The sequence below is a fragment of the Felis catus genome, chromosome C1 (genome assembly GCF_018350175.1).
Source record: "Felis catus isolate Fca126 chromosome C1, F.catus_Fca126_mat1.0, whole genome shotgun sequence".
Lineage (NCBI taxonomy): Eukaryota > Metazoa > Chordata > Mammalia > Carnivora > Felidae > Felis > Felis catus.
In genome coordinates, this window is record NC_058375.1 from 202,796,167 (window position 1) to 202,812,420 (window position 16,254).

General features: G+C 41.7%; 1 long non-coding RNA gene across 2 annotated transcripts; it reads left to right on the forward strand.

The window, feature by feature from the left end:
- The first annotated feature begins 3,138 nt into the window (after positions 1 to 3,138).
- On the forward strand, positions 3,139 to 16,033 carry LOC123379279. Of its 2 annotated transcripts, XR_006583546.1 has the most exons (3): positions 3,139 to 3,377; positions 15,071 to 15,274; positions 15,864 to 16,033. It is a non-coding gene; the product is annotated as an uncharacterized LOC123379279 (long non-coding RNA). The 2 variants fall into 2 exon arrangements; XR_006583547.1 differs by having other exon boundaries at positions 15,071 to 16,033.
- The last annotated feature ends 221 nt before the right edge of the window (positions 16,034 to 16,254 follow it).

Sequence of the window (16,254 nt, forward strand, 5' to 3'; positions counted from 1 at the left end):
AGCTGAGTGGAGTCAACCCATAGGACTGTGAAAGATAAAAATAAAATTTTATTTTAAGCCACCAAATTGGGGGCGGGCTGTTTGTTACACATTAATAGAGAACCAAAACTTGTCCCTTGGTGGTCCGTGTTCTGCTCTCTCTAGAATGCTTCCTCACTGTCCTTTTTTTTTTTTTTTAATTTTTATTTAAATTCCAGTTAGGTAACATACAGTGTAATATTAGTTTCACCACAGCAAGTGCACTCCTTAATCCCCACCACCTATTTCCCCCACCCTCCCCCCACTTCCCCTTTGGTAACCATCAGTTTGCTCTCTACAGTTAAGAGCCTGTTTCTTGGTTTGCCCCTCTCTTTCTTTTTTTCCCCTTTGCTCATTTTTTTCCTTAAATTCCACATATGAGTGAAATCGCATGGTATTTGTCTTTCTCTGACTTATTTCACTTAGCGTAATAACTCTCCAGCCCCTTCCATGTTGTTCCAAATGGCAAGATTTCATTCCTTTTTATAGCTCAGTAATATTCTGTTGCGTATATACACGCATCTTCTTTATCCATTCATCAGTCAATGAACATGTGGGCTATTTTCATAGTTTGGCTATTGTTGGTAATGCTGTTATAAACATCAGGGTGCATGTATCCCTTTGAATTAGTATTTTTGTATTCTTTGGGTAAATGCCTAGTCCCCACTGTCCTATATTACCCATGTAGCCACTCATATCTGCACTTGTCAGAATCCTTTTGATGAGTGTGGCAGAGCACAGAGGAAAGAGCCAGGCTTTCGGGTCCATGTGTGGGATGGGAGGGGCTGAATCTAGTTTAGCCTGTCTCTATCCCTGTGACCTCAGGCAGAATAATTAATTTCTCTGGACCTCAGTTTCTGTATCTGCCATCTGGAAATTAGAAAACCTTTCTCCTGGATTTGTTTGAGGACAAGATATGAAATCTGCAAAATATCCATGTGTCTCATTTTAGTTTCAGTGAACGGTAGCCTTTAGCAGATACCAAGCCTTCTAGGCCTGCATCACTGGCATTCCTGAGGCCTACCTGTTGTCACTTATGAACTATATAGTTTTGGACAAATCCCTTAAACTTCTCTGAGCCTTACCCTCCTCATATGTAACATGGGTTTGATGATAATATCTGTATAATGGGGCTTCTTGACGGGGCTAAAGCCTGGGCTGTCTTGTGGTGTGAGGAGACACTGCCCCCTCGAGGCAGAACGCCCAAGACCCTTAAGCCACATCCCTCAATCTGCAAGGCATCAGGAATCCTCTGGAAGAAGACAAAAGCTATGCCCGCAATTGAGGTTCAGGAATGAACAAACATGTCTAGTGGGCAGAGAGAATGTGGCAGATGCTAGGCTGCACGGAGGAACAGCAGAGGCCCCGAGAGTTCATCACCCAGAGAGAGGAACAGTTTTCGATGGAGCGGGAAGGGGCACACTGAACAAAGCAGGGGGAGAGGTGTTACTTGGAATGGTGTGAAGCTGGGCATGACCACCTTGTGAATCAGCACATCCCCATCCTCTACTCTCCCAGGGCCTTCCTGGGGGAGAAGGAAAGATCTGGGGTATAAGAGCACAGGCAGGGGTCACCAGGGACATACACCTCTATCATGGGAACCCTTATGAAAAGCTGAGAAGCAGCAGCAGAAGATTCTTTCTTACCTCAGAAAGGGAGAGGTGTGCCAGGAGTCTATGGGCACAGGAATCCACGGGCCAGTGAGCATGTAGACAGGCTAGCCATGATGTTGAGGTGGGTGGCATTGGGGAGTAGCCCTGACCACCTGGGAGGCAACCCCACTGGGCTTCTTCTTGGATTCCCACTAGAATCAAGGAGACAGGGAAATCCAGGAAGTTACGGATTAGCACATGCTGTGTGATTCCAGGTGCATCCTGTGCAAAAGCAAGCAAAATTAATTTCAGCTATTAGAAGGCAAGATAGTGGTTATCCCATAGTGGGAGTATGATTAGAAAGAAACATGAAGGGCATTCTGGGGGCTGGTAATGTTTTGCTTCTTCATCATGGGGCTGGTTATACCAGTCAGTGTGTTCATTTCATAAGAACTTAAGTGCACTTAAGATTTGTGCACTTTTCTGTACGCTACTTTGGTAACAAGTTAACATACACACAACTGTTTGGGAAAAGGAGGATGAACAGTCATTTTCTACTTCAAGCCCTCTGAGGTGTAGCCGTATCAGGGAAGTGGGATAAGAGATTAGGGGATTGGAGGCAGGGACTACCTGGTATCTGGCCAGACTTATTTCATTTCTCTCTCCATTCATTCACTCACTCAGTTATGGTTTATTAAATTAAGTACCTCCTACACACTGAACACCGCACAACATATAAGGGGTTAAAAAGATTATTAATAGCTATAACTTCCATTTATTGAATGCTTATTTTGGAGTAGGCACTGAATATACACCCAATCCTCATAATCCCGTGAAAGTATTAATATCCTTATCTATCAGTTGAGTCTCAGAAAGGTTAAGCAAGTTGTTCAAGGTCACACAGCATAGAAAGTGTCTGGATTTGCATATGAACATGAGTCTTGTGAACCCAAAGATGGAATACTTTTCACTGCGCTACAGTGTCCTCTAGGAATCTAGGAGTCTGCTGACAGATTGCTTTACCACGTAATGAGGCCTTACATTCAGACTGGTCACATCCTTTCCCACTTTCAGCAGATTCCTCCATTTTTGAGCTTGTTTCCCCATCTGTACAACCAGGGTAAAAACCACGCCTTCCTCTTGGGGTTATTGTGGGAATTAAAAGACATGACGTGTATAGAGCCCAGTGTCCGGCAGTCATTAATATTTTTGAGTCCTTATCACCCATATACGACAGAACCGGACCAGGGTCAGGTTGAAGGCGGATCCCCACCCCTCCGCTCCTGATCCGAACCTCGGGCCTGATGGACTTAAGTGCGCCTTAACAGCCCGGTCCATGCTGCTAGAAAACGTGCCAGATGAAGAGCTCTCGTCCCAAACACTAGCCAAGAAAGTCACCACCAGGGAAAGTCACCACCAGGAGTCCCGCGGGGGCTGCTCTCCGGGGTTAGCCGGGACGGGCGAGAAGTCGTGATATCGCGAGACCTGGTGGGATGAAAGGGTTTTCAGGACGGAAGTGAGGGGCGGGTCCGAGGGAGCGCGCTGCTTTTGAAACCGGAGGTGGAGGTATGCAGATCTTAAAGGTGGGCTGGACGCATCTGACACTCCGGGCCTCGAGTGGCGGCCACAGGAGGGGGCAAGTGGGTCGGCGGGGACCTCTGCGTGGGGTTTGGCTGGCAGTGGCCACAGCTTTTTTCACTGGGCACGCTTTGGGCCGGCCACGAGCTGTGAGCCATGCTGGCCAGGCCGCTGAACCTCCCTCCAAACGTGAGTAACCTTTCCTCCCTCTTGGCTCGACTCAGCCGTATAAAGAGCCCTTTGTAGCCTTAGGTGATTTGCCCCAGTGCTGACGCAACTTCATTTTCTGGATCCTCACCCTCCCAGGCCCCCTCTATGGCCATGGAAGAGGTCGTGTTTTTATAAAGGTAGTAAAACCTGGCATTATTATTATTATTATTATTATTATTATTATTTCGGGGGAGAGAGAGTGCGAGTGGTGGAGGAGCAGAGAGAGAGGGAGACAGAATCCCAAGCAGGCTCCGCACTGTCAGCACAGAGCCCCACATGGGGCTTGAACCCACTAAACGTGAGATCATGACCTAAGCCGAAATCAAGAGTCAGACGCTTAACCGACGGAGCCACCCAGGTGCCCCCAAACTAAGACATTTTAACCCAACTCTGTTAAGACCACTAGTGGTCTCTTTTCACCTATGACTTTCCTATCGGGGGAGGAGGGCACTGAAGTAGCCATGAGCATTTTTAGGCATTTTGGAGTAGGGAATACACTTAATTTGAGTTAAGTGGGACACATATATTAGGTTCCTGTATATAGTTAAGTTATTGCTCACCTTCCCAGTGTAGTGGAGGCTTCTAGAATACTTCTAGCCCCTACTGTGCTGAATCACAAGCATGGTGACCTGAAGGTACCAAAGGTCCTTTGTTCCTAGAGTGTCCAGCACCAGAAGAATGAAGAGATATAAAAGATTAATCACTGCACAAGAAAATGCAGAAGTCCTTGAAATCGTATAGCTCATAAAGAAAAACTTGAGATTTCCCCAAACTTGAGAATGATTTTAAAATAATAAGTGGGGATGACGGAAGAATCTTTTTGAACTAGGAATAATAAAGAGCAAATTTTGATCAACAGTGAGAGAAAAAGACTGAATCATCTTCCTTCTTCATAGAAAACATTACAAACTTGTCTGAGGAAACCATTAAAGAATTTGTAGCCAAAAAACGTAGTGGACAAAAAATGGATAGTGGCATGCCAGGCAATTAACATAACAAATGTGTAATTTTAAAAAAATAGAAAAATTTTTGCATTACCTTTTTAAAATTTGTAGTTTGATGTAATTTCTCATTATAAATATTCACATCTGTACCTAATTTTGTTCTTAAAATTTTATATTCTTTTTCTTAAAGTGGACCTATGAAATGATAAAAACTTCAGGCCCCACAAAATCTAGATACACCCTTGTGCAGTTGTCATTTCCTCCTAATCACTCTGATCAGGGCAAGGCATGTGTTTATTCTCGTAATTTCTGAGATGAGCAGATGGAAGCCTGGAGAGGTTAAGTTGCTACTGTGACTGGCAGAATGAGAATTAGAACCCAGTCTTTTTGGTTCTCGGTTCAGACACCTGGTCACTATGGACAAGTGCCCTATTCCAAAAGCTTTTCCCTTTAGTTTTCTGTGAATAGGGCTTCAGTGCATCTACTTGGCTTGCCCTTGGGTTCTGGGTTGTACGTAGTTCAGGTGAGAGGTGCAGCGAAGCTAAAAGGGGACAAGTTCTGTTTCCGAAGCGCCCCCACATCTCAGATGATGGCAGCCTGCTCTGTGGCCTTCCATCCACCGCTCCCAGCAACGAAAGGCCAGCATTTGGTGAGAGGGAACCAAGAGCTGTGGCCACAGGTCCTCAGTCTGTGTCAGGGTGAGAAGTGTGGAATCCTTGAACAGAAACAGAATCAGCTGGTGAACCGGCTGTGTGTGAATATTCATGCGAACATGTCTTTTGTTATTTCCCAAGCCAAGTATATTTTTGGTCGGTTTCCTTGGAGACTTGAGAATAAGGAGAGGTCTTACCAAGTGTAGGATAATTTTGCTAGCTCTACTTCCTTTCCAGTTCCCCAAATTAGTCACTCCATCTCACTACCTGGACTGATTTTGTCCAAGGTCACCAACAACTTCTTTGTTGCTAAATCCAACTTTTCAGTCCTTACCTTAATTGACTGTCCCCTGCTATTGGTGGGGTCTTTTGAAATGCAAATCTGATCATCTCCACTTAAAAATCCCTCAGTGGCTCCCCATTGCTTTTAGGATTAAGATACAAATCTCTAACTTGCACGGTCTGCCCGGCCTCTTCCGTCCAGTCACACACACTGAATCTTTTCTCCAGAGGCCAGTGCTCTTTTCTAGATGCCAGGATTTTTTTTTCTATTTTTTTTTTTTTAAGTAAACTCTACCCCCAACTTGGGGCTCGAACTCATAACCCAAGATCAAGAGCCACATGCTCTACAGACAGCTAGCCACAAGGCTTTTGCACATGTTACATATATAATACATTATATTATATACTATATGTGTGTGTGTGTGTATACACACACCAGACCTACTACTTACCAGACATTGTTTTGGTGCTGGGACTACAGCAGTGAACAAAACTGGCAAAAATTGCTGCCATTCTGGAGCTCACCTTCTGGTGATTGTTTTTTACTGGAATGTTCCTCCCCCTCCCTCTTTTGCTTGCATGGTAAGGAGTTTATTTATTCCTATTTATTATTTTTATTTTTAAAAAAATTTTAATGTCTTATTTATTTTTGAGACAGAGAGAGGCAGATCATGAGCAGGGGAGGGGCAGAGAGAGAGGGAGACACAGAATCTGAAGCAGGCTCCAGGCTGTGAGCTGTTAGCACAGAGCCTGACGCGGGGCTCGAACTCACAGACTGTGAGATCATGACCTGAGCTGAAGTTGGATGCTAACCGACTGAGCCACCCAGGTGCCCCTATTATTAGTTTTAAGTAATAGCTTTGTTAAGCTATAATTCACATACTATAAAATTCACCCACTGGAAGTATACAGTTAAACTTAGTATATTCATAGTCACCACATATTCACATAGTCATAGTGAATATTCATATTCACCACAATCAATTTCAGAACCTTTTTATTACCCTGGAAAGAAACCTGTACCCATTAATAGCCAGCTCCCCCTACCTTCCACAAATTCCCCCGCCCTAGGCAACCAGTCTACTTTCTGCATCTGCAAAATTGCCAAACCTGCATTTCTTATAAATGGAATCGTACATTATGTGACCTCTTGTGACTGGCTTCTTTCACTTAGCATAACGTTTTCAAGGTTCATTTATGCTGTCATGCTGAGTCATGTGTCAGTACTTCATTTATGTTTTTATTGAGATATAATTGACGTATAATATTCTGTAAGTTTAAGTACTTCATTTGTTTTATTGCCAAATAATGTTCTGTGGTGTGATAATCCTACACTTTGTTCATCCATTCATCAGTTGAAGGACATTTGGTTTGTTTCCACTTTTTGCCTTTTATGAGTTATGCTGCTGTGAATATTTGTATATCATTTTTTGTATGGACATATGTTTTCATTTTCTTGGATATATAGCTAGGAGTGGAACTGCTAGATCATATGGTAACTCTATGTTTAACATGTTGAGAAACCGCCAGACTGTTTTTCAGAGTAGCTGCGCCATTTTACATTCCCACCAGCAATGTATGAGAGTCCCAATTTCTCCACATCCTTGCTGTTACGGGTCGAATTATGTCCCTCCAAAATTCATATGTCCCAGAGTCCCTCAGAATGTGAACTTACTTGGAAATAGGGTCATTGCATATGTAATTAGTTAAGATGAAGTCATATTGGAGCAGGTTGTGCCTCTAATCCAATATGACTGGTGTCTTGTATTAAAAGGAGAAATCTGGACCCAGAGACTCACACAAGGAGAATGCCCTGTGAAGACTGGAGGTAGGCTGCCACAAACCAAGCGACTACCAGAAGCTGGGACAGAGGCTTGGGACAGATCCTTCTCTAGCCCCTTTGGAGGGAGCTGGCCCTGCTGACACCTTGATCTTGGACTTCTAGCCTCTGTTAAAAGCAAGACAACAGACCCACAGTGGAGTCACTTATACTAAGTCCCACATTGCCAAACTGAGAGCTAACTTAATTATAGTTTCAACTGTCCCAGAAATGGAATCTTAAACCAGTCAATCAGGAATCACCTGATCAGCACTAGATAGACCTCTGCCGTCCCATAAGGGAAAGTAACCTCGCAATAACCAAGCTCCTTTTTTGCTGCTGTAACTTCCTTATTCCACTGCCTTCTGCCTATGAAAGTCTTTCATTTTGTACAGCTCCTTAGAGGTCCTTTCTGTCTGCTAGATTGAATACTGCCTGATTCAAATCAGTTTTTGCTCAAATAAACTTTTTTTTTTTTTTTTTTTGTAATTTGAGACAGAATCTTAAGTAGGTTCCACTCTCAGCACGGAGCGCGAGGTGGGGCTTGATCCCACGACCCTGGGCCAAAATCAAGAGTCTGACACTCAACCAACTGAGCCACCCAGGGACCCCAGCTCTTAAAAATTTTAATGCGCTTTAGTTTATATTTTAACACGTCTAAAACTATGCGATAGTAAATCTCTATTGTTTAAGGACTCAGTTTATGGTACTTTGTTATGGTAGCTTTAGCAAACTAATACATTCTCCAACACTGGTTATTTTCCACTTTAAAAGTTATCATTATGACTATCCCTTTGGGCGTGAAGCGGTATCTCATTATGGTTTTGATTTGCATTTCCTTAATATAAATGATCTGGAGCATACTTTTACATGCTTATTAGCCATTTGTATGACTTTGGATAATGTCTATTCAAATCCTCTGCTCATTTTTAAATTGGATTATTTGTCTTTTTATTATTGAGTTTTAGGAGTTCTTAATATATTCTAGTTAGAAATCCTTTTTCAGATACATGTTTTGCAAACATTTTCTCCTGTGCTCAGGGTGTGTTTACACTTTCTTGATGATGTCCTTTGAAGCACAAAAAATTTTAATTTTGATGAAGTCCACTTTACCTATTTTTTCTTTTGTTGCCTGTGCTTTTTATCTAGTGCCTGCCTGTCTTCATCTTGCTCAAATGTTACTTCCTCAGGAAGCTCCCATTCCTTTGGTGTATGCTCTCACAACCATCTTTGTTACTACAGATTTGTTGGTGAGATTTATTTGATTGTCTTCCCCACTAGATTGTGAACTCCAGGACAGTAGAGTCGAAGTCTGCTTTTTCTCTCCCCATTGTGTCCCCGGCACAGTGCCTGCTATGTAGCAGGTGCTCAGAATTATTGAATGAGTAAATACAGGCTTGACTGTATGGGCTGGTACCTGCATGAAACACTCTTCAGTGGTCTTGATTACACCCACTCTCCTGCTTCTATGTCTGGATTGCTCCTTAGGTTGCCCTGCTAGTTCTTCTTCCTTTACTCATCCTCTCTTCTCACCCTCCACACTCTCTTTGCCTCCACGCTCAAGGCTCTGATTATCATCTTAAAGCTAATGACTCTCAAGTCTCTTTCCTACATAGAAGGCTCTTCTAAGCTGCAGACCTGCCTATCTGACTGTAAAGAATATGTATGCTGCAGTTGTTGAGTGTTCTATCAATGTCAATTAGGTCAAGGTGGTTGATAGTGTTGCTTATACCTTCTGTATCCTTATGAATTTTGTCTACTTGTTTATCCCTTATTGACAGGGGGATGTTGAAACCTCTGAATATAATTCCGGATTACCCCTTGCAGTCCTATTAGTTTTTGCATCATGAATCTTGGAGCTCTGCTTTCAGGTGCATAAACACTTATGATTCTTGTGTTCTCCTGATGAACTGATCCCTTTGTCATTATATAATGACCTTCTATATTCCTGGTTATATTTTTTCTCTGAATCTACTTTGGTATTAATATAACCATTTTGGCTTTTTTTTTTTTTTTTTTGTGATAGCATGGATATGTCTTTATCTACCCTTTTAGTTTTTATCAAAATATCTGTGTCTTTATGTTGAAAGTGTCTTTTTCTTTTTTTTTAGGAGACACATAGTTGAATCTTTTTTAAAAAATCCAAATTGACAATCTCTGCCATTTAATTAATTCAGTTACATTAAAAAAAAATTTTTTTTAACGTTTATTTATTATTGAAAGGCAGAGAGAGACAGAGCATGAGCAGGGGAGGGGCAGAGAGAGAGGGAGACACAGAATCTGAAGCAGGCATCAGGCTCTGAGCTGTCAGCACAGAGCCTGACGCGGGGCTCAAACTCACGGACCGTGAGATCATGACCTGAGCTGAAGTCGGACACTTAACTGACTGAGCTGCCCGGGCGCCCCTAATTAATTCAGTTACATTTAATGTGGTTTTTAAATATGGTTAGGTTGATTATTATCTTGCTATTTGTTTTCTATTTGTCCTATCTGTTCTTTGCTCCCTTTTCCTCCTTTTCTACCTTTTGGATTGAGTACTTTTTGTTACTCCACTCTTTGCTTCATTGGATTATTAGCTATAACTCTGTGTTTCTTAATTTAGTGGCTGCTGTGAGGTTTATAGTACACATCTTGAACTTATCACTGTCTGTGTCTTCAAATTCACTAATCTTTTCTTTTGCAATGCCTAATCTGTTCCTAATCTCTTTCTGTCTCACACATTGTAGTTTCATTTGTAGATGGTTAATTTAGTTCTTTTATTTTTACTTATTTAAAAAAATTTTTTAATGTTTATTTATTCTTGAGGGAGAGAGAGAGACAGAGTGTGAGTGGGGGAGGGGCAGAGAGAGAGGGAGACACAGAATCCAAAGCAGGCTCCAGGCTTTGAGCTGTCAGCGCAGAGCCCAATGTGGGGCTTGAACTCATGAGCCATGAGATCATGACCCGAGCTGAAGTTGGACGCTTAACCAACTGAGCCACGCAGGCACCCCAATTTAGGTCTTTTAAAACTTTCTTCCATGTGTTCACTTAACTGTTGAACATCTATAATATAGTTACTATAACTTTTTTTTTTTTAATTTTTTTAATGTTTGTTTATTTTTGAGAGACAGAGAGACAGAGTGTGAGCGAGGGAGGGGCAGAGAGAGAGAAAGACAAAGAACCTGAAGAGGCTCCAGGCCGCGAGCCGTCAGCACAGAGCCCTACGCGGGGCTTGAACTCACAAGCGGCAAGATCATGACCGGAGCCGAAGTCGGATGCTCAACCGACTGAGCCACCCAGGCGCCCCATAGTTACTATAACTGTTTTAATGCCCTTGTCTGCTAATCCTAAAATCTGTATCAGTTCTGGGTTGGTTTTAATTTTTTTTCTTCCTTTTAGATAACATTTTTCTGCTTCTTTGTAAGCCAGGTAATCTTTGGGTGCCAAACATTGTGAATTTTACTTTATTGGGTGCTGGGTTATTTTCTGTTAACTTTAATTATGTTTGAACTTTGTTCTGGGATGCAGTTAAGTTACTTGGTAACAGTTTGATCCTTCCAAGTCTTGGTTAAATTGGACCATAAAGGAAATCTTTGCAAATCTTGCAGGATTAAAATTTGACAAATAAGCTGGAAATCAGTAATAATAAAATATTAGACTTCCGGTTTCTGGACTTAGAAGTCACCACTCTGTCCTAACAACAAATAAAAAGCTAAACAAACTGAAAAATTAACAAGCCTTTGATTTGTAAGAGAAGTGAGGTCATAGGGCAAACCACTACCCCCCCCCCCCCCCCCCACATTGGCAAGAACCAATGAGCAAATGAAGAGAATCAGAGCTGACAGTGGGCAGAAACCCAATTAGCTGAAACCACTGTAGGAACCAGTGCTGGGGTCTGGGAACCAGAGCTATAGCTTATGATTTGCTCAGAGCTGAGTATGACCAATTCTGAGAGTTAGAAACTCCGGGGGGGAACACAGTCATCCAGAGGCCCCCAAGCTTTTGTGAGTTTTACCTTCTGTAATTCTTTACTTTTTCAAATTATTTAAAAAAAAATATTTATTTTTGGGAGAGGGAGAGAGTGGGGGAGAGGCAGAGAGAGAGGGGAACAGAAGATCTGAAGTGAGCTCTGTGCTGACAGCAGAGAGCTCCATGTGGGCCTCAAACTCAGGAGCCGTGAGATCATGACCTGAGCTGAAGTTGCATGCCTAACTGGCTGAGCCACCCAGGAGCCCCTTACCTTCTGTAATTCAACCCAGATCTCACAGTGAATAAATAGAAAAATTTCTGCATGCTTCTGCCAGGGGGAGGAGGAAAAGGAACCATTTTGAAATACACTAGAGCATTCTGTTTGTCTTAGCAAGGTTGGCTTCTGGAGAAACTATTTAACTGGAGTCTAACTTGCTAGGGTTTATCAGAGCTTAACTGACCTGGAGGAAGGGAAATACCTAACCGCAGCTCCCTCTGGCCATCCTGTCCCACCTAATATGGAGTAGGAGGGACTGAGAAGCACATGTGAAGTTCACAGTCCAGAGGTGTAAGCTCACTAAAAGACTGAGACCTAACCATAGGACTGTGGAATGCTTTCTCTCCCCCTATAATTTACCACATTCTTAAAAACTGTTTATAATGGTTCCTTTAGCCCAGTACATCATGCCTGGCCATTAAAAAAAAAAAAAAATCATAAGACATATATATATTTAATAATGTGACTCTTTAAAAATTTTTTATTTAATTTATTGTTTTAATTTACATCCAAGTTCGCATATAGTGCAACAATGATTTCAGGAGTAGATTCCTTAATGCCCCTTACCCATTTAGCCCATCCCCCTCACACAGCCCCTCCAGTAACCCTCTGTTCGTTCTCCATTTTTAAGTCTCTTATGTTTTTGTCCCCCTCCCTGCTTTTATATTATTTTTGCTTCCCTTCCCTTATGTTCATCTGTTTTGTATCTTAAAGTCCTCATATGAATGAAGTCATATGATATTTGTCTTTCTCTGACAGACTAGTTTCCCTTAGCATAATACCCTCTAGTTCCATCCACGTAGTTGCGAATGGCAAGATTTCATTCATTCTGATTGTCGAGTAATACTCCATTGTATGTATATGCTACATCTCTATCCATTTATCCATCAATAGACGTTTGCTGGCTCTTTCCATACTTTGGCTATTGTTGATAGTGTTGCTATAAACATTGGATGTGCGTGTGCCCCTTCGAAACAGCATACCTATGTACTCCTTGGATAAATACCTAGTAGTGCAATTGTTGGGTTGTAGGGTGGTTCTATTTTTAATTTTTTGAGGAACCTCCATACTGTTTTCCAGAGTGGCTGCACCAATTTGCATTTCCACCAGCAGTGCAAAAGAGATCTTTCTCTGCATCCTCGCCAACATCTGTTGTTGCCTGAGTTGTTAATGTTAGCCATTCTGACAGGTGTAAGGTGGTATCTCATTGTGGTTTTGATTTGAATTTCCCTGATGATGAGTGATGTTGAGCATTTTTTCATGCGTTGGTTGGCCATCTGGAGGTCTTTTGGGTGTTGATTGATAAGTTCTTTATAGATTTTGGATACTAACCCTTTATCTGATATGTTTGCAAATATCTTCTCCCGTTCCATCAGTTGCCTTTTAGTTGTGCTGATTGTTTCCTTCACTGTGCAGAAGGTTTTATTTTGATGAGGTCCCAATAGTACATTTTTGCTTCTGTTTCCCTGGCCTCCAGAGATGTGTTGAGTAAGAAGTTGCTGTGGCTGAGGGTCAAAGAGATTTTTGCCTGCTTTCTCCTCGAGGATTTTGATGACTTCCTGTCTTATGTTTAGGTCTTTCATCTATTTTGAGTTTATTTTTGTGTATGGTGTGAAAAAGTGGTCCAGTTTTCCCAGCACCACTTGCTGAAGAGACCCTTTATTCCATTGGATATTCTTTCCTGCTTTGTCAAAGATTAGTTGGCCATATGTTCATGGGTCCATTTCTGGGTTTTCTATTCTGTTCCATTGATCTGAGTGTCTGTTTTTGTGCCAGTACCATACTGTCTTGGTGATCATAGCTTTGTAAGACAGCTTGAAGTCCAGTAATGTGACTCCTTTTTAATGTTTATTTATTTTGAGAGAGAGGGAGAGAGAGAGCACATGTGCAGGTGAGTGGGGGAGAGAGAGGGAGAGAGAGGGAGAGAGAAAGAGAGAATCCCAGACAGGCTCCATGCTCAGCATAGAGCCCAATGCAGGGCTTGATCCCACAATAGTGAGATCATGACTTGACCTGAAACCAAGAGTTGAACACTTAACTGATTGAGCCACCCAGGCACCCAAGACGTAGTAGAAAGAAGAAAACACAGTTGGAAAACACAGAGCAAGTATCAGAACCAGACTCAGATATGGCATGTTGGAATTATCAGATTGGGAATTAAAAACAACTATGATTAATATGGTAAGACATCTAATGGATAAAACAGACAGCATGAAAGAACAGAGGGACAATGTAAACAGATGGAAATTCAAAGAAAGAACCAAAAAGAAATACTAGAGAGTTCAAAACAAAACAAAACAAAACACCATTGTAATAGGAATGAAGAATGCCATGTTAGTTATACTTCAATTAAAAAAATAATTCAAAAAAAGAAAGAAATGAATGCCTTTGATGGGCTTATAGGTAGACTGGACATTCATGGCTGAAGAAGGAATCTCTGAGTTTAAGGATATTTCATTGCAAACCTCCAAAACTAAAAAGGAAACACAAAAAGACTGACAAAAGCCAGAACAGACTTTCCAAAACTGTAGGACAACTACAAGAGGTGTAATATACACATAAGGGGAAACCAGAAGAAGAAAGAGAAAGGAACAGAAGAGATTTGAAGAAATGACTGAGAATTTTCCCCAAATTAAGTAAGGTCAGACACTAAACCATAGATCCAGGAAACTCAGAGAACACCTAGCAGGATGAATAACAAAGAAAACCACGTTTAAGTATATTTTATTCCAACTACAGAAATTCAAAGATAAAGAAAAAATCCTGAAAGAAACCAAAACAGACAAACCCCTTACTTATAGAGAAGCAAAGATAAGAATTACATCCAACTTTTCCATGCAAGCATGGAAATCGTGCAAATGCAAGCAAGAAGAGAATAGAGTGATATATGCACACACACACACACACACACACACACACACACACACACATATATATGTATATTTATTTTTAAAGTTTAGTTTTGAGAGAGAGAGGGAGCACGGCAGAGAGAGAAGGGGAGAGAGAATCCCAAGCAGGTTCTGAGCTGTCAGCACAGAGCCCAACGTGGGTCTCCATCTCATGAACCGTAAGATAATGACCTGAACCAAAATCGAGTCTGACGCTTAACCAACTGAGCCACCTAGGAGCCCCAATGACATTTTATTCTAAAATTACATATGGCAGGAAGATCAATGAACATATATTTCATAAGAAACCAAGAACAGCTCATCCTTTTTAAACTTTTTTTCAAATGTTTTATTTTTGAGAGAGAGAAACAGAACAAGCAAGGGAAGGGCCAAGAGAGGGAGACACAGAATCCAAAGCAGACTCCAGGCTGTGAGCTGTCAGCACAGAGTCCAATGAGGGGCTCAAACTCATGGATTGCAAGATCATGACCTGAGCCGAAGTCGGTCGCTTAACCAACTGAGCCACCCAGGTGTCCCAAGAACAGCTCATCCTTGTACAGCCTGGGACATAATTTGAGAACTACAAGATGACTTAGGACCCTAAGTAAAATTTGTGACTGGGTTATAATTGTAATGCCTTCAACATCAGAAGGGCTTCAGTTTCCTGCCATTATGGAAACTCAGCTTGGTTTGGTTTAGTGTGGTTTGGTTTTTTGATTCTCCTACTCCTCCTGCTGGCAGCCAAACTCTTCAAACTCTTCTCTGAATATTGTTTGTTCGTTCTTGGTTTTGCTTACTCATGTCTTCTGCTTCCTGGTGGCTTCAAAACCTCTGTGACCTGTCATCTCTTTGTGTGTTCAGTTTCTCAGCCTGTCATCAGCTTCAACTGCTGCATCTCAATTTCAGCTCCACAGGAGAGTGAATCTGATAATGATTCAGTTCAGACATGGTTGATTCTCTTGGGCAAAGCTCTTGTGCCAGACTACATCATAGTCATCCATTCATTTGTTTATTTAACAACTATGCATAGGCCACTAGCCAGCCTCTAGATTGTCTCTCTATAAGGTAGGTGCCCAATCGTGATCTAATAGCTATGTTTGTGTGGAGTGGAGGACAAGGTCATAGAGTGGTGAGAGGATGGGAATCTATTTTTTTATGTTTATTCATTTTGAGAGAGAGAGAGAATGAGCAGGGGAGAGGGAGAGAGACAGAATCCCAGGCAGGCTTCAAGCTGCCAGGGCAGAGCCAAATGCGGGGCTCGAACCCACTAACCATGAGATCATGACCTGAGCCGAAATGAAGAGTTGGATGCTTAACCGACTGAGCCACCCAGGCACCCCAGGATGGAGATGCATATTTCAGAAACTGGGGGCTATGGACATACCATGCATTCTACCCCATGGCCACTTCAGGGGGATAATAATTTGTTTCAGCAAGGCGTTTGACAGATATAGTTGAAAACAATTCAAAATTAACAATCCTGGTATTGAGAGAGTGATATTTTGTATTACTTGTCAGCAAGAGTATCTTTTGTTTGAGATGGGAGTATTGAAGGTGATAGTTAACTTGGGGGGGGCAGAGGGAGGGGGAGAAGAGTTTATTTTAACATGAGAACTAAAGAGTGATTCTTTTCTGCTGTGATGTGTGGTTGTAGGAGCAACTACGAGAAGGTGAAGATTCCAGAGGAAATTCTATCCCCTAAAGCCATGATATCGATAATTTTGGTCTGGAAGATATTCTGAGGAAAGAAGCTTAGAAATGTTTGATTTTTGAGCATGAATTAATGTATAGTTCATAAATTAAATAAACGGATTCACTAAGTAATTGTTGAGAGTATCCTCTTAGATGCTGAATGATGTTAGCCAAAAATGGGAATTTGACATTGACATGTTCTTTCCTATTAACAGATCCAGTTTCCTCCCTCCCTCCCTCCATCCTTCCTTCTTTCCTTCCTGTTTTCTTTCTTTCTTCCTTTCTCCTTTACAATGTGTTTCTTTATCAAAAAAATTAGGAAATGCATCATGCACACTTAAGTGTATTACATG